Source organism: Salarias fasciatus, chromosome 16 (assembly GCF_902148845.1).
Source record: "Salarias fasciatus chromosome 16, fSalaFa1.1, whole genome shotgun sequence".
Classification (NCBI taxonomy): domain Eukaryota; kingdom Metazoa; phylum Chordata; class Actinopteri; order Blenniiformes; family Blenniidae; genus Salarias; species Salarias fasciatus.
Window position 1 is genome coordinate 9,404,538 of NC_043760.1, and position 25,363 is coordinate 9,429,900.

Below are 25,363 nucleotides of genomic sequence, written 5' to 3' on the forward strand. Positions count from 1 at the left end.
CAAGACACCACGAGGGACACGGTCGAATGCCTTCTCCAAATCCACAAAACACATGTGGACTGGTTGGGCAAACTCCCACGAACCCTCGAGCATCCTATGGAGGGTATAGAGCTGGTCCACTGTTCCACGGCCAGGACGAAAACCGCATTGTTCCTCCTGGATCCGAGGTTCGACTATCGGTCGGATCCTCCTCTCCAGTACCCTGGAATAGACTTTCCCGGGGAGGCTGAGGAGTGTAATCCCCCTATAGTTGGAACACACCCTCCGGTCCCCCTTTTTAAACAGGGGGACCACCACCCCGGTCTGCCAATCCAGAGGCACCGTCCCCGACAGCCACGCGATGTTGCAGAGACGTGTCAACCAAGACAGTCCCTGCACATCCAGAGACTTAAGGTACTCAGGCCGAATCTCGTCCACCCCCGGTGCCTTGCCACCGAGGAGCTTGCCAACCACCTCAGTGACTTCAGCTTGGGTGATGGACGAGTCCACCTCTGAGACCTCAGCCTCTGCTTCCTCCACGGAAGACGTGGCGACGGGATTGAGGAGGTCCTCAAAGTATTCCTTCCACCGTCCAACAATATCCCCAGTTGAGGTCAGCAGCTCCCCACCTCCGCTGTAAACAGTGTTGGCGGAGACCTGCTTTCCCCTCCTGAGGCGCCGGACGGTTTGCCAGAATTTCTTCGAGGCCGACCGATAGTCCTCCTCCATGGCCTCCCCGAACTCCTCCCAGACCCGAGTTTTTGCCTCCACAACTGCTCGGGCTGCAGTTCGCTTGGCCTGCCGGTACCCGTCAGCTGCTTCAGGAGTCCCATGAGCCAGCAAGGCTCGATAGGACTCCTTCTTCAGCTTGACGGCAGCCCTTACTTCCGGTGTCCACCACCGGGTTCGGGGGTTGCCGCCACGACAGGCACCGGAGACCTTACAACCACAGCTCCGAGCAGCTGCTTCGACAATGGAGGTGGAGAACATGGTCCACTCGGGACAGCCTCCCTCGGGCCTCCCTCGGGACATGAGAGAAGCTCTCCCGGAGGTGGGAGTTGAAAGCCATGCTGACAGAGGGTTCCGCCAGACGTTCCCAGCAGACCCTCACAACACGTTTGGGTCTGCCAAGTCTGTCCGGTTTCCTCCTCCGCCAGCGAATCCAACTCACCACCAGGTGGTGATCGGTCGACAGTTCTGCCCCTCTCTTCACCCGAGTGTCCAAAACACGCGGCCGGAGGTCAGATGACACGACAACAAAGTCGATCATCGACCTCCGACCTAGGGTGTCCTGGTGCCAAGTGCACTTATGGACACCCCTGTGCTCGAACATGGTGTTCGTTATGGACAAATTGTGACTAGCACAGAAGTCCAATAACAGAACACCACTCGGGTTCAGATCGGGGAGGCCGTGCGATCCAATCACCCCCTTCCAGATCTCACTGTCGCTGCCCACGTGGGCGTTGAAGTCCCCCAGTAGAACAATGGAGTCCCCAGTCGGAGCACTGTCCAGCACCCCTCCCAGGGACTCCAAGAAGGCCGGGTACTCTGCACTGCTGTTCGGCCCGTAAGCCGAGACAACAGTGAGGCACCTATCCCCGACCCGAAGGCGCAGGGATGCAACCCTCTCGTTCACTGGGGTGAACTCCAACACATGGCGGCTGAGCTGTGAGGCTACAAGCAAACCCACACCAGCCCGCCGCCTCTCACCGCGGGCAACGCCAGAGAAGTGGAGAGTCCAGCCCTTCTCGAGAGGTTGGGTTCCAGAGCCCAGCCTATGTGTGGAGGTGAGCCCGACTATATCTAGCCGGTACCTCTCAACCTCCCTCACAAGCTCGGGCTCCTTCCCCGCCAACGAGGTGACATTCCATGTCCCTAGAGCCAGTCTCTGTGTCCGGGGATCGGGTCGCCGGGCACCCTGCCGTCGGCTGCCACCCAATCCACACTGCACCCGGCCCCTACGGTTCCCTCGGTGGGTGGTGAGCCCACCGGAGGTCAGGCCCACGTCGTCCCTTCGGGCTGAGCCCGGCCGGGCCCCGTGGGCAAAGACCCGGCCACCAGGCGCTCGCTTACGAGCCCCAACCCCAGGCCTGGCTCCAGGGTGGGGCCCCGGCTGCGCCATACCGGGCGACGTAACGACCTTTGTTCTTTTTCTACTCATAGGGGGTTTTGAACTGCTCTCAGTCTGGCCAGTCACCCAGGACCTGTTTGCCATGGGAGACCCTACTAGGGGGCATAAAGCCCCCCGGCAACATAGCTCCTGGGATCATGCGGGCTCTCAAACTCCCCCACCACGTTAAGGTGGCAGTTCTAGGGGGAGTTTATTGAATATAATATATAATATTGAAACAGGAAATAGTTTCAGTTAATATACACCAGGATGTCAATTAACATGGCATCACATAACACATTATGCTCCCTGTATCCCTCAATTCCAAGTTATCCTGGCTTTTAATTGGTCAAAATCACTGTTGCGGCTTCCCCTTTCCAAGCCTTGTATCCGCTGAGAGTGTTAGACTGGGTCCTGGTGTCGTATATTTGAGACGCGCAGTGTTTGACAGGTGCAAAACACGCTCTGATCCAAAGATAGTTTTGGTGCATTTATTGCAGAGCAAAAAGACAGAGCTATCAGAGTGCAGCAGCAGGATGATCACAGTGACATGAAAAACCAGATAGTTGAACTGTAAAACTGGATATGGAAAAATGAAGTGCGGTCAACAAAAAAATACGGCTACGCCCGACCCTGACTCTCCAGCTGCGCCATAGGTGAGCGAGCACCTTTACGCACAGCCATTCTAACGTGCACACACCCACTCAATGTGAAACCCCGCCTCCACAAGACACACACACTCACAGTTAAACAAACAGCGCACCTTCACCACATTCTGTCTCCTACACACCAGCCCCTAATTATTAGGTTCCACATAATAATTCACGTTTCAAAAATGCAAAATAGGAGACAAAAAAAATAGTCATCCTCAAATCTTAAACGCTACTTGTCTAATAAATTTCTCAAGCCCAAGAATAGATGAACAGGTATTCCTTCTTCTGGTCATCAGTATGTCCGACTAGTCAACAGTTCAAATAGGAACAGATGTTCTCTCAGTCGAAGTCCGGAAAAACAGTCCTGGTAGAGAACAGCAACATCCTAATGCTGCCTCCTCTACTTCGAGCAACAAACAGACCTTGGATATGGGTCTGTCCAAACAACTTGTTCTCGTCTTGAACAGAAAACCCTTTCGGTCTGGAAACGTCTGCACATGTCCAGGAATTACGCGGTACTGTACTGTCCATAAAAAACACCATATCTCCGGCGACAAGGTTTCTCTGCACTTCAGTCCATCTCTGCCATTCAGGTCTGCTGCTTGAAACTCTCCAGGTTCCGGTGCAGATCCTTCATCTGGGCCTGGAGCTTCTTCTGCTTGAGCGCTTCATCGCGGTTCTTGTTGGCCATGTCGATGGCGGCCTCCAGCTCCTTCAGCTGAGTTCTCATCTCCAAAGAGAAAACCAAAGAAAACTTTGGCCGCTTTGATGGATTTTCTCTCCACGTCGTTCAGCACCAGGTTCACACTCTCCACCTCCAACTGCCTCAGACCTTTAGCTCTGTGGAACTCTGGGATTGCCTTGAGCACTCCTGACCTCTTACTGTTTTCTTCAGAGACATTTGTGTAAATGAGGAAAGGCGTGAGGCGCAGTTCTTTAGGTTGATCCAGCACTCAAGATGAGTGTCGGTTAGAACACAGGAGGAGGCAGAGGTTTGGCTCTTCAGATGTGTTTATTCTTTGATGCCCGTGATCACAAATCAGTTTCTGGAAATAATAATAAAGAAATCAGCTTCAGTCTCTATTTCTCATACATTAACATAAATCATTCACATCAATCATGTCATGTACACCAACACAAAGAAATACATAATTGAATGAAGAATAACAAACACAGGTGCAAATAAACACCACCCGCCCGGACTGTGCGGGTGTAGGGACAAACGCTCCCACAACATGGAAGCTAAACTAACTCCACCCGCCACTCGCAGTGTGGGTGAACAAACCAAGCGCTCCCATCGGCGAGAACTCCGACACTCGATTTATCAATTTAGGGAATAAAAACGGATTAAACAACCGGATGACACACAGGCACGACTTGGTCACGGCAGGAATGCTTCCTGTAACGCCGGAGACCAGCGCGGCGCAGAAGGAACACAGGGATCACAGCTGATAGCGACAAACGCACACAGGTGAGTGAGTTGCACTTACTTCTCTCATTTACTGAGGATCCGCGGCATCAACCACAACACGCACACGTCTGCGAGGTGGAGGTACCACAGACTCGTAGGCAAAGGATTTAGGTAACTCCAAGAGGGGGATCCGCTAATCCACACGCTCCTCGGGACATTAACACGCCACAGCTGACGACCCGTCGTCATTTCCGGCCGCCAGGAACCAACCCGGACACTCCCTAAACCCAGCCTTTTATACAATTTGTCTTCTTCACAGGACTGGATGCTTCATCTCCACCTGAAGACGCCTCTTCGGTCTTCATCTGAGGGACAGGCTTCAACTCGTCGTTCTCTTGAGGGTCTGTTCGGTCGACTTTATCATCCAGAGCCCTTACTTCCATCGGCTCGGACGGAGAGTCTCTGTTTTTGTCAGCATGGAGAGCTGGGCTGTCATCACAGTCCACAGCTGTCCTTTCATCTGCGTCCTGGATGTCCATCCTTGCAGGTTTACTCGCCTGGGATTGGTCGACCTGATAGTGACCGTCAAGTGACCATGTCCATAAATTTCAGGTCTTCTCTGGACAGACCTACTTGTTCCTCCACAGCACATTCTGGAAAGTCCATCTTTAATTGCTGTTGCCACAGTTCATATAAGTTCAAAACAGACACACGGTTTACAGTTACTGGTTGCTCACAGTGATCAGCCTCTCCACTGTTTCCTGTCAGTGGTCCGTTCACCGTCCAGCCCAGCACCATCCTCATTGCGTATTGGCCAATATTTTTATTATTGGATGACTTCCAGCGGTTGCATGGCTCGTGGGACATTTGCCCCAATCAGCAAGTAAATTCAAGACTCAATCTGTGGTAAGGAGAGGTGTCTCAAATATGACCACTTCGTCAGATATTCAATGGTGGGTATGTTTACTCTCTTCACTGGCATGGACACTGGTGTGAAAGCTTCAGGCAAATCGATGAAGGTGTCATGTTCGAGTCCTGCCACCTCCAGTTCTGGCACAATGAAAGTGTTAACCACCTTCTAATGCCCCATGGTCCTGAGCAGGATATTTGATCTCCTTCCAGTCAAATTAAGCTTCTGCATCAGACTTTCAGTGCAAAACACAGACGTGCTTCCCTGGTCCAAGAAGGCATAAGTGATGATAATCTTTCTGCCGCACATCTCTGAACTGCAAACATCTGCATCTTCTTCTTTGGAGCGGGTGGCGACGAACAACTTTGGTGCACAGCGCCACCTACTGTGTCTCTTGTTGAATGTACTAGAGGTCGACCGATATGGGTTTTTTGGGGGCCGATACCGATGCCGATGTTTTCCAAATTTGGGCAGCCGATGCCGATATGCATAGCCGATTTTTCCAATTTGATATTTAGGCTGATTTTTTTAATAAAAATATATATATTTATCACATTTTTGTGAAATGCAGCAATTTCTGGGCAACTAAAAGAAATCTATTACAACAAGTCATGTCCAGTCCTCTGAACAGCTTTCAAAACAATGAAATATGTTGTCTGAGTAAACACACAATGTAACAAGCAGTACTAAAAATTCACACTCTTCTTAAAGTGTCAAAAAAGAAATTTAAACTTTAATGTAATTTGAACAAAAGCAGTCAGAAACAAGGCTGTAAAAAAAAAGCCATACATACAAATAAAAACATAACTCCGGTCATGCATTATGTGGAGGAATTTGCGGGTGGCTAATACATGCTTCCAAGAACATTTAGTCCACATGCTGTGAATTCAGATTCAAACTCTTCAGAAAATCTCCATGGCTGCTTCTTATGTTGCATCCTTGATGACGTGTTAAAGAAAGCAGATTAAGACACAGAGATCACACATGAGTAATGTTGAATTAGATTCATTTTTATTTTCTAAAAATCACATATTTTCAATTCAGAATATGCTACTTTTTGTAAATGGATGTTACCTGTAGCTGATATGAACTTCTGTAGTTTAAATATGAGAAATTCAAATGTGGCCATACGTATATGGTCACTCATCTGACACGACTGAACTTTATGAAGGTATTTATATCACTGAAAGGAGCCATCTGATTGGTCACTCTGTCATGACAGATGACGTTTTTCTTATCATTGATAACATCAGCAGGATGTTAGAACTCTACATGTCAAAAAGCCGCTTCCCTTTATGAAAAATGTGAACCTGATATCAGGTCTTTCTGACTTTCTTTCTACCGCAGATTAGAAACTGACTGATAAAGATGAACAGGGCTGCTGCAACTCATTTAGGGGTCCTAAGTATGACTACTTTGTGGGACCAAGCAGGAACCCGGTGTCAGTTTGATTATTTAACGTCACTGTTGCTGTTGTTCTGGCTCTGAGAAGACTAACAAGTCCCATGAACTCATATTAATTACACCAAGAATAAGAAAAAGCTAATAACTATTGTAAACCCAAAAAACATTCTGTAGTGTTCCGGTGTTATTTCCTGGATAAATCGTAAAATAAGCTTATTTACTGGTCACTACTGAAATCAGTTTCAGAATTGCGAATAAAAATACAGTTTCATCATTCTGTATTTCATTCTTTATGAAGAAAAAAAATAAATGTATCATGCAATTATTAAAAAGATATTTGAATGAAAGGGGGCAGAAAGAAGTAAAAAGAAACATATGATGTCCACCCCTCATCAAAACAAATCAATCACGCAATCAATAACATTTTCGGTCTAGTTACGCAGTTCATGTCAAAGCACAAGACAATTTACTAAATATTTTACAATGTTTTCTGTTCCACAGCAGTGTCATATTTTAGCAGTAATGAAGCTTGTACACTTTTCTTGAAACTATAAATAGAACTTTTGGGTTGTTCCACAAGTTGACTCCCTGGAATGTGATTCATCTTTCTCTTTATCTTTATCTTTCGTTATAACAGAAACAAGTCACTGTTATTAAGAGAATCTTTGACCTTTCTTACAAGCATTTTTCAGACCCTTTGTAAAATTCGTCCTCATGGAGAGAAAATGACTGTCAACAACCCACTGAAGACAATTTTGGTCACATAAATTGATGAATGTTGTCATGAACGTACTATAGACACTATTTAAAATATTATTTCTTATTTTTTGTTATTTTATCCACAGTAGTATTTGCATTTTTATCTTTATTCAACTAAAACTGGAAATATTAAATGTGTGGAGACTTTCCTGTGGTTTCATTCGCACTGAAACACAGGAAGCTGCTGGTAGTTTGGGCCCCAAGTAGAAAAATCCACCCCCCCACCCCCAACCCCCAAACGCCACCCCTGAGGCCCTACATGCAGTGCATGATGTGTGTGGTGGAAGATAAATGTCATGAGTGCTCAAAGAGCAAATTTTCTGTAGACCAGAGCTCTCCTGAAGACGGTGTGGGTGTGCAAACACTGCTCTGGGGGAAGGTGGACTTTAGATACATTGCTGAGAATATCTCCAGTTGGTTCTGCCTTGCAGAGAGCATGAGAGCATGCATTTCAAGTCACTGTCTTGTGGAGCTACCAGAAGATGGTGAAATTGTTATTTTTAATAGGTCTTGCTTCATATATGTGCCAACGCAGTGACACTCCTGTAAATACTTGGTTTGGTTTGAGGCCACGCTACATGGCTGTGGGTTACTGACGGTCTTTTGCTCTGCAACAGGAAGTAAAAACCTCCCACATGTTGAAGCTGTTCAAATCTATATGCCCAGAGCTTGTTGTGTTTTCAGGTTTTTTCCTCTTATAAACAGTTACATGGAAAGATCGAGTGGAAGACTGAATTTTATTTATTATACCAAGAAGACCAAACACTGAACATAAAGTGAACATAAATGTAACAATAAATTGCCATAAAGCACTTGGACCAGTATTTTATTTGTCTTGCAATGAATTGGATTGAAGCAACAGTATTAATAACAAGTTTTCGTGCAACTTGTGAGATTCTATTGACATAAAAAGTGTTTGATCTTTGAGATTGTCGAGGAATTTATGGCATAATTAGAGGACATATATTAGTTATCATAGCTTCTGGAGATCACACACACACACACACACACACACACACACACACACACACACACACACACACACACACACACACACACACACACACACATAACACAAAAAAACAACAGAAACCCAGAACATTGAGCTGTTCTCCTCTGAACCTGGTGTATTCTGACATTCCGTGACGTTCCGATTCTCAAACAAATGCATCTGGATAGAGACCCGTTTGAGATTGAGAAAAGATGATTTAGCAATGTGAGAATCACAAGGAAAATGCCGTTTTATTGTTGTTTAAATGGAAAGTCTCTCACGCTCTTAGCTGCCAATTTCCCACTCCAGACATTCCCATCTAATCCCATTATAAACTACAAAAAAATGGCAAAAATTCTGATCAAACTTAAAAGCTTGCAGTTTAATTTTGGTAGAAGATATTGAAATAAGGTTTTCACATCTGAACAGAGGACAAATACGGCAATATTTTAAAAGTTTAATGACATCTCTACGGGGAACCATGGTGAGGCATGGTGGACTTGTTTGGGGATGCATTTTTTCATTTTTTTTCAATCAGCTCTCTTCCATTTGCATGGGTAAAAAGTTGCTGTTGCCATGGTAACCAGCCATGGTAACCGATACCATGACATCATCAGTCCTGGCTGAGAATGTACATGGCTTTCATCTTTCAACTTTAAAGCCAGTGGGGAAGGCCTTATCAATGAACTGTCTACTCATTCCTGACGTGGAATCGAACAGTTCAGACACGCAAGAGATTCTCAGTTCTACAGAGCGAAAGAGCGGCTTGAGGAATTCATTGAATTTATTCATTCGTTCAAACACTGACAGTGAGGCAGAGATGACGCAACAGCAGAGAGACATGGCCAAAGAAGCAGCCTATTGGAAGAAGAAATTTGAAGACGTGAACGAGGAGCTGGAGGACGAAATCAGGGCCAAGACAAAGGTCCAGGAACGGCTCAAACAGGCAGAGCAGGCCCTGACGGCTAATGGGGCCGAATGGATGGACGACAGGAAGAACGTGTGTGCAGGCATTCATGGTCTTCTGAGGAATATTGAAAGACTGGATAAGATCGTGTCCGCGGTTGGCAAAGTGAACCCAAAGATCAGAAAGGCAGAGGCAAAGAGGAAAAAAGCAGAGGAGAGGATTGGAAAAGAAAAGAAGAAAGGTACAACAGAAGAGAAGAAATGTGAACAGGCAGAGAACTACCTGGCCCTCTGTACCACAACAGTGGCCAGCGTTGAAATGAAAGTGGAAAGCCTCATACGTGCCCTGGAGGAGTCCCCCGGTAAAGATCGGAAAAAGGATAATCAGGAGACTTACAGAGTCACAGCCGACGCGACAGATACGGAGCCTATGAAAAGCCGCATCAAAACTTTGGAAGATGAACAAGAAAAGTTGAACTCTCAGCTCAAGGAAAATGGCGTCAAACTGAAAGACCAGGAGCAGCAGATTCAAACCTTGGAAAACAATCTGAAGTCACAAACCAATGAAACGGAGAGGCTGCAGAGGAAGCTGCTGGAAGTCCACAGGTGTGAGCCAGAGGAGAGCCAGGATGAGTTGGCCGACTGTGAGACGAACACTTCCTTCCTGGAAGAAGAGGTGTATCGTCTCAGAGTTGACTTAGAAATGGAAAAGACAGTGTCAGAAATTCTGACAGTGCAAGTTCAAGAAAGGATGGACGAGCTTACAGCCATTATTAACAACCTGGAGAGTCTGAAGGCCACAAAGCTGCAGGAGGCAGAAGAAGAGATATCTGCCCTGCTGTCTGAGTACCAGGAGAGAGTCAACCAGCTCAGTTCAGAGGTCGTCACCCTGAAACAGGAAGCCTCCTCATCTCAGCAAGCCCTTGAAAATTCCATCAAGGAGCGGGAGGTGGAGAGAGAGCAGGCGGCCGCGACAATGAGAGGTCAGGACGAGGAGAACCGGAACAGGTTCAGGCTCCTCACTGACAAGATCTCCACCCTGACTGAAAACAACGTTGACTCTGTGGCAAAGCTCGAAAGGTTGAGGACCGAAATGACCCAAAAGGAGGCCGAGTGGACAGAAACATGTCACGTCCTAGAAAGAGTGCTCTGGGATGAGGCTCTGGCCAAAGAGGAACTGCTGAAACAGTACAGAATGTTAGAAGAGGGCTTCTTCACTGAGGAGGAGAAATGGATGGAGATGAGCAAAGATGAACAAGAAAAGTTGAACTCTCGGCTCAAGGAAAACGGCGTCAAACTGAAAGACCAGGAGCAGCAGATTCAAACCTTGGAAAAAAATCTGAAGTCACAAACCGATGAAACGGAGAGGCTGCAGAGGAAGCTGCTGGAAGTCCAGAGGTGTGAGCCAGAGGAGAGCCAGGATGAGTTGGTCGACTGTGAGACGAACACTTCCTTCCTGGAAGAAGAGGTGTATCGTCTCAGAGTTGACTTAGAAATGGAAAAGACAGTGTCAGAAATTCTGACAGTGCAAGTTCAAGAAAGGATGGACGAGCTTACAGCCATTATTAACAACCTGGAGAGTCTGAAGGCCACAAAGCTGCAGGAGGCAGAAGAAGAGATATCTGCCCTGCTGTCTGAGTACCAGGAGAGAGTCAACCAGCTCAGTTCAGAGGTCGTCACCCTGAAACAGGAAGCCTCCTCATCTCAGCAAGCCCTTGAAAATTCCATCAAGGAGCGGGAGGTGGAGAGAGAGCAGGCGGCCGTGGCAATGAGAGGTCAGGACGAGGAGAACCGGAACAGGTTCAGGCTCCTCACTGACAAGATCTCCACCCTGACTGAAAACAACGTTGACTCTGTGGCAAAGCTCGAAAGGTTGAGGACCGAAATGACCCAAAAGGAGGCCGAGTGGACAGAAACATGTCACGTCCTAGAAAGAGTGCTCTGGGATGAGGCTCTGGCCAAAGAGGAACTGCTGAAACAGTACAGAATGTTAGAAGAGGGCTTCTTCACTGAGGAGGAGAAATGGATGGAGATGAGCAAAGATGAACAAGAAAAGTTGAACTCTCGGCTCAAGGAAAACGGCGTCAAACTGAAAGACCAGGAGCAGCAGATTCAAACCTTGGAAAAAAATCTGAAGTCACAAACCGATGAAACGGAGAGGCTGCAGAGGAAGCTGCTGGAAGTCCAGAGGTGTGAGCCAGAGGAGAGCCAGGATGAGTTAGTCGACTGTGAGACGAACACTTCCTTCCTGGAAGAAGAGGTGTATCGTCTCAGAGTTGACTTAGAAATGGAAAAAACAGTGTCAGAAATTCTGACAGTGAAAGCTCAAGAAAGGATGGACGAGCTTACAGACATTATTAACAACCTGGAGAGTCTGAAGGTCTCGAAGCTGCAGGAGGCAGAAGAAGAGATATCTGCCCTGCTGTCTGAGTACCAGGAGAGAGTCAACCAGCTCAGTTCAGAGGTCGTCACCCTGAAACAGGAAGCCTCCTCATCTCAGCAAGCCCTTGAAAATTCCATCAAGGAGCGGGAGGTGGAGAGAGAGCAGGCGGCCGCGGCAATGAGAGGTCAGGACGAGGAGAACCGGAACAGGTTCAGGCTCCTCACTGACAAGATCTCCACCCTGACTGAAAACAACGTTGACTCTGTGGCAAAGCTCGAAAGGTTAAGGACCGAAATGACCCAAAAGGAGGCTGAGTGGACAGAAAGATGTCACGTCCTAGAAAGAGTGCTCTGGGATGAGACTCTGGCCAAAGAGGAAATGCTGAAACGGTGCAGAAAGGTAGAAGAGGGCTTCTTCACTCAGGAGGAGAAATGGATGGAGGCGTTAAACAACAGCACTGTAGAAATCCAGCATTTTCTCCAGAGGATCAGTGAACTGGACCGGCTGGCCTCCATGACGGACAGACAGAAGGCCAACATGAAAAAAGCGGAGAAAAAAGCCAGAAAAGAGGCGGCCAAAAAAGAGGAGGAAGACAGGAAGAAGAGGAGTGAGGAGGAATCTAGGAAGAGGAAGAGAATACAACCTAAAACCTGAAGCCACCGTGGCAGGGCGGACAGACAGCTCCACCGGGGGAATTTAAAACCAAGAAATAGTTAAAGGAGCTCCACATGCTGCCGTTCAAAAAATGAAGAAGGTCACAGAAACAGGGGGTAAGAAACACAAGAAAGAGTAAGATGCACAATTGCCCCCCTGCCCCCCTTTGAAAAAAGAAAGAAGGTAACGGGGGGGGGGGGGGGGGGGGGGGGGGGGGGGGGGGGGGGGGGGGGGGGGGTAATAAACAGGGGGTAAGAAACCAGAGGGAGAAAGCCAGACACAGGGGTTTCAAGAACTTTAGAATGAAAACTGACAAATAAATCGCAAGAGGAGGCCTTGAGAGCACACACTACGGAAGAGAGGGAAAAAAAATAAACTTGAGCTTAATAAAATGAAAGATAAAAACTAATAAATCCCGGAGAAGTTTTACTTTGTGCCTGCCAGCTGTTGCCGACAGGAATCTCTGTGTGTGTGTATGTGCGTGTCTGTGTGTGTGTGAGATCAGCCATCACAGAGAGTCAGAGTCAGGGAGTCAGAGTTTGGGGATCTGGACCACCGTCTGGTGATCTGGACTGCCATCAGGGAACTGGACTGCCAATCTGCGTCAGTCCCGAAGCTGCTCGGCCTGGTGGAACCACAGCAGTTCGCGTTTCTCCACGAAGGTCCAGATCCGCTCCTGTCCGTCCCTCAAGCCTCATATTGTCCACATTGACCTGTCTGGGGTGGAGCCTGTCTTCCACTGGTGCAGGGCAGACAGACACCCCCCTCACCCAGCTGGGATGGGCTCTATGACTCTGAACAAGATGTGAAACAAAGTGAAGGAATTAAAAATGAATTTGCTGATTGGCGCATTTAATAATTTTAGAAGAAACAATTTATGAGCATTACTCCACAAAATTATTTGACGGTGAAATTAAATTCTGAGTTATTATTAATTACATATATTATATATTGAAACAACAAGGGATTACAAGTTAAATCAACTCAACTTAATAACCGATGTTAAGACAACTAGAGCATTGCATTAAAATCAGCTTGATGAACTTAATTTCCTGAGTTGAAACAAAGATGTTCTTCAGGTTGAGTTAACTTGCATTTTCAAGACAGCAGGGGAACGAAAGTTACGTAGGTAACTACGGTTCTATGAATCCCGGATGACCGCCAGAGGCGGTGCATAAAGCACTGAATGATCATCCTTTCGCATACGCAGGTCGAGAATTAATGACAACAAAGTCACACGTGACCTCCCGGTGGCTGACGTGAGTCTATATAGCCACGTCACACCGGAAGCTCAGTCCCTTCCACTTCTCGCAAGCAGAAGATTCCGAGGGACCGAACGCTCTGGCGGTCATCCGGGATTCATAGAACCATAGTTACCTACGTAACTTTCGTTCTATTTCATCCCTACTGACCGCCAGAGGCGGTGCATAAAGCACTGGATGACATATACCAGCGAAGTCACGAGGAATCGCCGAACAACAATGACCACCAACCCCACTCACCTCACAGCGTTGATGAGTGCTGTCGGAGGATCCCGTCAAGGGGGTGGGATGTTGCCACATTCACCCTGTAGAACCGTGCGAACGTTGACGCTGATGTCCATGAAGCCGCTTCACAAATAACGTCCAAAGGAACGCCGGTCATCGCGGCCCAGGAGGTGGTTAGACCCCTGGTCGAATGGCACCGCACCCCGTCCGGTGGTGAACGACCCTGGGAGAGATATGCCTGTTTGATAGTATCCACCACCCAGTGGGCCAGTCGCTGTTTTGACAGGGCCTGGCCCATGCGAGGCCCGGCGTGGCAGATAAACAGGCGTTCAGACTGACGGACACCCGTCGTAGCCCGTATGTACACTTCAAGTGCCCGAACTGGACACAGCGGTTCGTTTGAAGTCGGAGACCCGAAACGCGCCAGTCGGAGGGGGTGCGTAACAGTTGTAGAACCAAACACTTTGGGGATGAAAGAGGCGTCAGGCCAGAGTGTCACCCCAGAGCCATCGGCATTCCACCTGCAGCCCGCGTCGCCAACCGACAGCGCCTGCAGTTCCCCCACTCGTCTACCCGAGGCCATCGCTAAGAGGAACGCAGTTTTCAGCGACAGCCATTTCAACCCTGCCTGATCCAGGGGCTCGAATGGAGGGGCCCGCAGGGACTCGAGCACCAAAGACAGGTCCCACGTCGGCACCCTTTGTTGACTGAGGGGGCGGAGACGACGCGCACCCTTTAAAAAAGATGAGACCGTCCTGTCACTGCCCACAGAACGGCCATCAAAACCCTGGTGCCAGCAGGAAATCGCAGCCGTATACACCTTAAGTGTAGATGGCGAGCGACCCAGGTTGAACAGCTCCTGCAAGAAGTCCAATATGGATGGCACCGGGCATTGAACCGCAGTCAGACCTCTTTCCTGACACCACCTGTCGAAGAACCTCCACCTGCTGGCGTACAGCTGTCGTGTGGAAGGAGCCCGGGCATTGGCGATGGTGTGGCCTATGTCCTCGGAGAACGAGACGTCCGGCCCTCCAGCAGCCACACCCATAGCTGGAGGCGGTCTGGACTGGGGTGCAGGATCCTCCCCCCGAACTGGGATAGAAGATCCCTCCTGGATGGCAGGCGCCTCGGCGAGCTGCAGCAGAGCCTGCGCAGCAGAGGAAACCAGGTCCTCGCCGGCCAAAAAGGGGCTATCAGGATCAGTTGATGCCCCTCTCGAGAGACCCTGAGTATTGTAGGAAATATCAGGGGAAAAGGTGGGAAGGCGTATAGCAGCGTTTGGGGCCAGTCGTGTGCCAGCGCATCCAGGCCCAGAGAACCCGCGTCGTCCGTTATACTGAACCAGCGGGGACAGTGGGTGGACTCCCTGGACGCGAACAGGTCTACCTCCGCCCTGCCTAAGGTCTGCCAGACCCGGTCCACGACCTCTGGGTGAAGGCGCCACTCCCCTGGTAGCGGTGACTGCCGGGACAGGAAATCTGCTGATGTGTTCAACACTCCCGGAATGTGCAGTGCTCTCAGGCTGGCCAGATGTGGAGCCGCCCAAGTCAGGATTTGAGTGGCCAGCCTTGTCAAAGCCACGGACCGAGTGCCCCCCTGGTGGTTGATGTGAAAAACCACGCTGGTGTTGTCGGTCCTGACCAGCACGTCGGCCTCATAGATGCGGGAGAAACTGCTGCAGCGCCAAAAGCACAGCCCTCAAATCGAGGACATTGATGTGCTGCCCTTGTTGCCATGGCAACCATTTCCCCTGCACCATGTGCCCCTGCCATGTTGCTCCCCAACCCCGGAGAGATGCATCCGTATGAACGATCTCCCGACGGCTCGGTAGGGAACCCATAGGAACCCCTTGTGTGATGAAGCGCCTCTCTCGCCACTGCGAGAGAGACGTCAGGCACTGCGTCGACACGCGTAGGTGCCTGCGCCTGTGGCTGTGTCGCTCGGGGCTCAGGTGTAGACTGTTCAGCCACATCTGAAGTGGACGAAGAGATAGAAGACCCAGGGGAACCACCGCAGACGCCGCCACCAACTTGCCGAGAAGGTGGAGGTAGAGAACATACGGCGGGGCTCTGCCGCGCCGGAAGTGTGGGAGCATGTCCAAAATGTCCTGAACCCGCCGAGGTGAGGGGCATGCCATCATGGTCCGAGAATTCAGGACCATCCCCAGAAAAGTGGTCACCTGTGTGGGGACCAGGTTGCTCTTGGCCGTGTTGACATGCAAGCTGAGAGCGGCAGTGTGCTCGAGCACCGCCTGCGTGTCCCGAACGGCGTCCTCACGAGACGGGGCACAGATCAGCCAATCGTCCAGGTAGGGCAAGATCGTCAAGCCCCGAGTCTGCAGGGGGGACAGAGCTGCAGCCACACATCTGGAAAACACCCGAGGAGACAGGGAAAGCCCGAACGGGAGGACCCTGAACTGATAGTGCCTCCCTTGAAACGCAAACCGAAGGAACCGCCAGTGTGACGGCGCAACAGGGACATGAAAGTAAGCGTCCCTCAAATCGATCACTGTGAACCAGTCCCCCGGCGATATTGTGTGGAGAACCTGAGGGATGCGCAGCATCTTGAATGGAATAACTTTTAAAAAGTTGTTTAGACCCCGAAGATCCAGAACGGGGCGCCAGTCGCCTGTCTTCTTCGGTACGAGGAAATACCTTGAATAAAATCCCCCCGGGTCCCGCAGGGGATCGACAGGAACCACAGCACCTTTGGCCAGCAAGGTGTGAATTTCCTCGGACAGTGCTCGTGCCCTGGCCCGGTCGTGGATTACAGTCATTATGGCCATGCACGGGAGGCCGGCGGCGGAACTGAATGCGATAACCCCGGGACAGTGTGGCCAGCACCCAAGCATCTGGAGCGTGGGTAGCCCAGTGTCTGAGTTGACCCGGGGTAAAAAAACCTACCGCCGGCCGTGGAGTCTCATCTGCGTGCCCCCTGCCCTCTGGAGGCCTTGGGGGGGCGCTGGTGTGGCTGCCCCATCCGTGATGAGCGGGGGGGCAGAGATCCAGGCTGTGGCCTCCGGTCCGGAACCGTTCTGTAATCTTGGCAGCGAGTTTCCGGAAGAGGGTGCGATGGCCCAGCAGAGTACCTCCGTGAAGATGATGAGGCAGACCCTGGACCCACCCGAGGAGGGGGACGTCTCTGGAGACCCACCAATTGCTGCCGAGTACGGTTTGCCTGCGCGGTGCGCTCCAGGGCCTTCAGTGCCGCGGACCCAAATAATTCCCCAGGAACCACCGGCACGCTCCGCAGCGTCCCCCTACTGGACTCTGAAAGTGGTGACTGTGCCAACCAAACCTGGCGTCGAGTCTGTACGAGCGTAGACATTAGGCGACCAAGCTCCCTTGACATTAGGGCGAAAGCTTGTAGGGACACGTCCATTAGGCCCTGCGTAGATGGGTCGACAGAAACCTCCTCCAATGTCGACGACAGACCCAGCAGGAGGTGGGAGAGGGAGTTACCAATGCGGCCCATGCGCGCACCGGTGTCATAGGCTTTACAGAGTAGATCGTCCGTGATCCTACACTGCGGTCGCGGGCACCTGGCGTTCGTTCGTAGCGTCTCCTCCGGATGCACAATGAGGGACGCGATAGCCGATTCCACAGCCAGCATGCGTCCCAGGCCAAACTTATCGGCATCCTGCATCGCTGCTAAGGCCTGCCCATCCGTGGTGGCCTGGAAAATGCCTTGTTATCCGTCCAACACGCATGCAGCTCCTTAACGTATTCCTCTGATGGCGGGACCGCAAAGGACTCAGCTGCCGTCTGGCGTCGGAAGAATGCGCTGGAGCGGACTTGGTTTGACGTGGGGACATCCAACTGCAGGCGGGTGAGAGCCGTCCGAATAGCCACGGCCACAGACACATCTCCAGTGCCCCGGGAGCCCGCAGAGGTGTGGGACCCGGACTCAGAAACTCGGGAGCTCAGCTCATCGAAATCACTCCTAAATTGAGTGTCCGACGCCGCCACCGAGATCACGTCCTCGTGCGATGCCAAATCATGGTCCTGCTGAACCGTCGCATGGCGTCCTGTGTCGGCCTGAAGGTCCTGGAGCATCGCCTTCATCTGTGCCAATTCCGATGACAGGTTTTCCACTCTACCAGACAACCCGTCCCCGGGGTCCTCCTTCCTGCGCCTCTTCCTCGGACGCGCTAGTGCCTCCGAAGAAGAGTGCATCCGCGTCCGTGACTGTCCAGCAGGCAACACCATAGACGTGGGATCCCCCTCCGGGCGACCCTCAAACTCAGCCAACCGCGCAACCTTCACGGAATGCGGCATAATGAAGCAACTCGGGCAGTCTGTGCCCTGGAGGGCCTCCCGTAGGTGGTCCACACCCAGGCAGGGGGGACACAAATCATGGCCATCCTCAGGTTGGAGTGCTGCCAAGCAGAGTCTGCAACACAGCTGCTCCAACATGGCGTCAAAAAGAAAAACCTTCAGCTGTCCTACCCACTAAGAAACTCAGTGTTCAGAAAAGCAACTACAGAGTCAGGTCGAGCAGAGAACGCCACTAGTGACTCCTGAATATCCGAGCACGGGGTCACAAACCGGGTCGAGCAGAGAACGCCACGTGCGATTTGCGACAGGCTCACAATGAGGGAAAACAATCCTGCAGTTGGTTTTTCTCCTTGTTTTTTTTGTTTTTTTTTTTTGTGTTTTTAATTCAATTATTATTATCAACTTCCTTCCTTCAAACAACTGAAGAGACAGTATATGAATCACACTCAGACAGAAAACACGAGCTGACAGACAGCCGTATTCAATAACAACAGGGCGAAGTAACGCCTCCTAATCAACAAATTAACAATTAAGCTGCACAGGCAATAAATCAGAGCAGCGCGCACCACACGGTGGGCTGTTACAACAGAAAACAACCGTCTAAAAGACACGGCGATAAACGATACCCGGTTTACGGGAAAGAAGAAAAAGAGGAGATGGAGTGCTGCTTGTGCAGCCCTTAAGGCCCGTCCATGCTTCACATGTCCGCGTGGGTGCGCGTTGCGCGTTGGTCCGCGTGACGTAAAAATCGTCATGAATTCCTGTCCGCTAGGGTCCGCGCGGACCGGTCCGCGGACGTCCGCGCAGCAGCCAGAATTTGAGACCGCGTTGCGCATTGCGCGCAGGTCGCGGAAGTGTACGCATGCGCCAGAGCGCCATAGAAAACAAAACATGACGGTAAAAGTGAAAGTAGACGGAGCTCCAGCCTGATGGCTCCACTTAAAGACACGGAAAGAGTGAAAAACTCGTGGAAAGAGAGAGAGACTATCTGGAGGGAGGAGAAGGTCCGCAGACAGAAGTGAAAAAGTAACTAATCGCTCCGGCGCCGCCCCGCGATTCAGAAACAGAAAAAAAAAAAGGCTAAATAAACTTTAATACTTAAAGATAATGTACTGACAATGTATGTGCTTAATTTTCTCTAAATAATCCGTAATAAAGGAGCAGATAAACAGTCTGTAGTGCCGGAAAAGCTTGTCGACGCTGTGTGGATCACCGCGCCTGCACGAGACGCGCACAGCTGAGCTCAAAATGTAGCATGGGAGAAAGCGCGTCCGCATCGGTGGTGCGCGGACCTTCCAAAGCGGACGCGGAAACGCGTACATGTGAAGCATGGACGGGCCTTTAGAGGGCGAGCAAGCTCGCAGCTCTGACTTACCCAGTCGCAGGGCTATCAGTCACAAACAGCACATCAATCGTAAGTGGAGTTAAGCTCAAAATGCTCACCACCAGACCCAACCAACCTGCGCGCGAGAAGGTTTAAAGGGACTGAGCTTCCGGTGTGACGTGGCTATATAGACTCACGTCAGCCACCGGGAGGTCACGTGTGACTTTGTTGTCATTAATTCTCGACCTGCGTATGCGAAAGGATGATCATTCAGTGCTTTATGCACCGCCTCTGGCGGTCAGTAGGGATGAAATAGAACTTTCATTTCCAAGTTGAATCAGCTTGAAATGTCTCACAGTGTGTGTGCATGTGTGTTTGGACTGTGTTTTGTGTGCCTTGCGCATATTGGCTGCAGCAGCTTGCAACCTTGAACAGAATAAGTGGTATAAAAGAGGAACAAAAACAAATTCTTTGTTTCTATTCTTGTTTTTAATTCTTTTGATTTACTAATTGTGTTCTGACCTCTTTTTCCAGAATGCAGCCGAACTCCACGTGGTCACTGATTAGGTGAGCCAGACCCGTGTTCGACGCAGCATTAGCAGCGTTAGCCCCGCGGCATGACGCGCTCCCCGGCCAAACTTTTTTTCTGCAGTAAACACTGATAAGCTGCAGACTGGAGAGCCAGAGAGCCACAAAAACGTTGAAATGTTCAACAAATCCATTCTTCACTGCAGATGCAACAGATGCAGGTTTTTCCCACAGCTTGGAATCCACCGGGCACGCTCCGCTCTGACGTAACTGAATGCAGCAGCGTGCCACAGGGGTCCTTTCTTGAGCGGCAGCTTTAGCTGCCCGCACATGTGCCTGATCAAAAATTGCGTCATTTTATACAACGGATCAAAAATCGGCTTTTTAAAAGAAAATACGGCCGATGGCCGATGGAGAAAAATGTCCAAATATCGGCCTGATATATCGGCCGGCCGATAAATCGGTCGACCTCTAGAATGTACTTCAGCTTACTTCCAGATCACTGTATTCACTTTAGAGATCTGTAAAACCGCAACAGCATGTATTTTGCAACACCGGGCTGTGGTGGAGGAGAGGCCTGAGTGGATTATGAGGAAATATTGGTGAAACTAATGAGTTTTTGGACGATTAAAGCCGTTTTGGGAGCCGGCGCCATGGATGCCCCATTAGCTAACAGTATATGGAGGTCTGCAGCTCGACTATATATCCAACTTTCTCCCGGACCACTTTTCAGATCAGAAAACCCTTCTGAGTGAGTTTATTGTGATACATCTTTCTATAAACTACGTGAAAACTGTTTAAACCAAACTTATCCTTTAAGTTTAATTCATGTTCTTCTGATGCTGTCAAGCCCTGTGCCCCTGCACCCATGTGGGGGCGCTGGGGTCCTGTTTTGTGTTTGTCTGCCCTCATGTTCTCCTGCCTGGTCACCTGCCTGCTCCTCTTGTTCTCCTGTCTGGTCTCTGTCTCGTTAACTCCCTAATGTGCTGCACCTGTCCTGCCCCTTTTATAAGCCCTGTTGTCCTGGTGTGTCTTGTCGGCTCCTTGTGGGTCTGTCCGTGTGTTCGCATGTCCTGGCCTGCACCTGCGGTGTTTTTTTGAGTTTCCCGAGTTCCTGGTTTCCTGCCCTCCTGAGTTCCTGGTTTCCTGCCCTCCTGAGTTCCTGGTTTCCTGACCTCCTGAGTTCCTGGTTTCCTGACCTCCTGAGTTCCTTTTGGAAATAAAAGACCCTTTTTTGTATGCTGCCTGCGCCTGGGTCCTTCCGCCTCGCACCCGTGACAGATGCATGCTTTTCCTTTAATGTTGTTTGCTTTGCTGTCAAAATTGCAATATTTCTTTCAATCTTTAAGCGAGCAGATGAGCGTGAGGCTGAAGAAGATGAATGATGTGGGTGTGATTTCTTGCTTTCATTTGAGATGCTGTTGCAAGGCTTAAGTTCTTCTTGGGGGTCATGTACAGTGTGTACAGGTGCTGCAGTGTCACCAGCAGGCACATCATTGTCCTTTTCAACACGAGCTTGCTCTTTATGGTTGCTTTCATCCGGTAACTGTTCAGAAATGTTTGTTCTCAGTTGTGTTTCATTTGAGTTTTGTTGTAGATGTTCAGATATACATTTTTCCACTTGTTCTTTGAATGCATCACTGTAATCCATCATGCTGGAAAACCACTCCTCTTGTTTCTCACTTTCTTCATCAGGAAGCAGTGACACTAATTCTTTGTGCACTCCAGTGGCTTTGGGGAGATCAAGTGCATTTTCTTTTGATTTCATGTGCGTCTTCATCTGTGGAACAAGCAACTTTATTTTATTCACAGCACTTTTACTCTCATGTTGACTTCTCTCAATCTGATTTTCCAAAGCTTTGGCCATCAGTTTTATGTCTTTATTCAGTTTCCATGTTTGAACATTGACCAGCAGTGTTCACTCAACTCATTTTGTTTAGATACTGTTTGTGCAGAGCAACACGACCAGATTTCATCAAGTGCACAATTTATTGACATTGCGTTTGGAATTCATCCAACATATTCATTGAAATTCATCCACAGACATTGTGTTTTAATTCACTGATAGAAAAGATTCAATCCAAACAGTTCAACAACTGGTAGGCCTTGAGACAACACCAGCCGCCACGTATTCATGCCACAAAGTCCTGCCGTCAAAATCAAAGAATGTGCGTGCGTATTAACTGCACCATCATCAATGCACTCTGACAGCCAGCATGTCCGTCCATTCAACACATCGTCCTCTGAGACACAATGCATCGCCATCAGAGCGGATTCCTTAATCAACGTACATGAGCAACTTCAGGCCTCCCTGTTCCCAGGTGAATGGACAGCGTGGTGTGTGTTGCACTGAGCTGGAGCTCCTTGGTGATTCGGCGCTTTGGCGCTTGTGAGCGGCGTGGTGATTTTCATCCAGTGCCTTTTTTTTGTTGACAAAATGTTGCGGCTTCCCCGTTCCAAGCCTTGTAGCCGCTGAGAGTTTGAGACGGGGTCCTGGTGTCGTTTATTTGAGACACGCAAAGAGTTAACAGGTGCAAAACACGGTCTGATCCAAAGATAGTTTTGGTGCATTTATTGCAGAGCAAACAGACAGAGCTATCAGAGCGCAGCAGCAGAATGATCACAGTGACATGAAAAACCAGATAGTTGAACTGTAAAAAATGGATATGGAGAAATGAAGAGCGGTCAAGAAAATATACGGCTACGCCCGACCCTGACTCTCCATCTGCGCCAGAGGTGAGCGCGCACCTTTACGCGCAGCCACTCTCACGTGCACACACCCACTCCATGTGAAACCCTGCCTCCGCAACACACACACACCCACACTTTAACAGTGCACCTTCATCTCATTCTATCTCCTACACAAGTTGTCAAAAGTGATTTTCATAATCTGAGGTGACCAAAAATACACTGTCGAAGGGAAATATGCATCCTATCTCATAAATCATTGAGACTGGTGGATCAATAACACAATTTCTTTAACCGTTCCGAAAGGAGACATTATTACTCCTAACAAGAGGATGTTTTATTGACAGCTGCAAAAATCAACATTATAGGAGGCTTATCCTCATACCTCCATTTATTTATCCATCCATCCATCCATCCATCCATCCATCGCATAAAATTCCTTGTGGTCGTGGTCAGAGTGGTTGTCCTTCAGTTTCCTGCTAAAAGTTATCCAATCACTGTAAGATTAAAAAAAAGTGAAATTTAAATACAACTTGACTTAATGAAAATACAGCAAAAACATTTAATATTAACACCTCTAATTCTTGTTTTATTTCAGTGATGCAAGATTTTTTTTAAATTAAATCAGAAATGTTGGGACTTGGACATTTTGAATAATGAAGATAAAAATGTTTTTACTTTGAAAGCCGAAACACTGTACATCCACGTCCCTTCAGGAGAGATTATATCTCTGGTGACCTGGGAGAGACTCCGGATGTTTCTCTGCTCTTCATGTTGCCAACATAACTTCACCATGAAACAGGAAAGAGGACAATGGTTTGGGTGAAAGGGTTAACGAAATCATCCAAGCAGGATGTTGGTGTTCATCCAAACCCTTTTATCGGTTGTAATATTGAAACAGAAGATAGTTTCAGTTAATACACACCAGGATGTCAATTAAAATGGCTTCACACAACACAATATGTTCCCTACATCCCTCTCATCCAAGTTATTCTGACATTTAATTGGTCAAAATCACCATTAAGATAGTTTGATCCATACTGGTGAACTCCAGCGGGTGAGTCGAATAACCTGCAGTTCCCCCGGTGTCCTGTAGGTGTCAGTATGAAGCTGAGCGCTGAAAACACAAAACAGGTATGAAGAAGTGTGAATGAACACATGAATGTGACTCGTGGATGATCTCCATCATCATGACGGTGTTTGGTTTCTCCACCGTTCGACAGAAGCAGAATGTGTGTGTTGTGTCAGTATATTGTTGTTGAAGCTGACAGTCAGGAATGTGGGAGAAGCTGCTGTGCTGTTCTTGTTCAAAGTTGATTAACAACTGATGTCAAGCCAGCAAGCAGTTTAAAAATGAAGCCAACTGAGTCCTGATTGTTAATGATTGTCCAAAGACCTCACCATTTCTCATATAAGCACATTTGGATATTAATATAAGACATAAGACATCAAAGTATGTACTAAGATATTTCCAGTGTGATGAAATGAGTGAGAAATACCGTTCTGTGAGCAGTTACAGGGTATTTTGGAGATCTGTCCATGTTGTTTTTTTAGAATGGAATGTCTGTTTCAAGAAATGAGTCAAACCAATGGAGAAAAACTGTAATATAAGAATAAAAAGAGAACTGAAAATCCAAGTTGTCGCACAGTAAAACTATATCATCGTGACAGTGAATCATTTTATGATACCACTCAATATCAGAGCATTCTGATGTGGATTGCATTAATCTCATCGTGCATTAACGCTGACAGCCCAGATATATATTAACCACATCAAGCTTTTTGAATTGCATGTTATGAGTGTATAAACAACTGATGGAACTATTACAACTTCCTGAACATGGACTGACAAAGTTGTGCGCATTGGTGTTTTTTGAAGATTTCCTGAAAGGATTTAAAAGCAGGACGTATTATTATGGCTCCATCTCAGGTAGCATGGTCAACAGTTACAGAATGTTGTGCAAATATTAGAGATCAACCATCAAGTGGATATCAAGCAATAATATACAAGACTACATATTATTTTTGAAATTTGAATGACAATTTCTATTTCACCACTTCAGCCTTTTTTTTTCAAGCTGGAACTGTAGAAGTAATGTAATAAATCTTTTGTCTTGCTCTGTTTTGTCTCTCCAGAGCTCCCACAGTACCATGGCTGCAGGGAGGATCAGCGCTTTGAACAGGAAAAAAACTACTGTCTGGATCACGGAGGACGAGAACCCTCCCAGAACAAAGAGGAACAAGAAGGACCAGGCCTTCTAAAATTTAAAGAGGAGCAGGAGGAACCAGAACCTCCACAGATCAGGGAGCAGGAGGAATTTGGTAGCAACCAGGATGGAGAGCAGCTGATCAAGAAGTTTACAAGTGATTCCTTCAGGGAACCATCTAATGAGGAGGATCAACGTTACCTGAGTGAATCATAAGAACTTCTGGACTCTGAGCAGCTCTTCTCTCATGACTCTGAAGTCCACGATGTGAATGAACATGTTGAATCAGAATCAGCTGCAAATGCAGAGCTGAAATCAGTCAGTATGTTTCGTAGTGACCATGTGGAAAACTTTACGGTTTCAGTGAAGCAGGCTGGACAGGAAGAGAAGCTTTGTGGTGAAACTGTCCGTAAAAAACGTAAATTGAGTCACACCTTAGGATCTGTCTCTGGAAATAAGACAACTGTTTGTGAAATCTGTGGCAAAGGTTTCACTGCAAAGAGTAATCTGTTGGTCCACATGAGAACCCACACAGGTGAGAAGCTGTATTCTTGTGAACCTTGTGGGAAAAGTTTCAGTGGACATAGTGCCTTGTTGTACCACATGAGAATTCACACAGGTGAGAAGCCATTTTCTTGTGAAACCTGTGGGAAAAGGTTCTTTGTACACACTGATTTGACACGCCACATGAG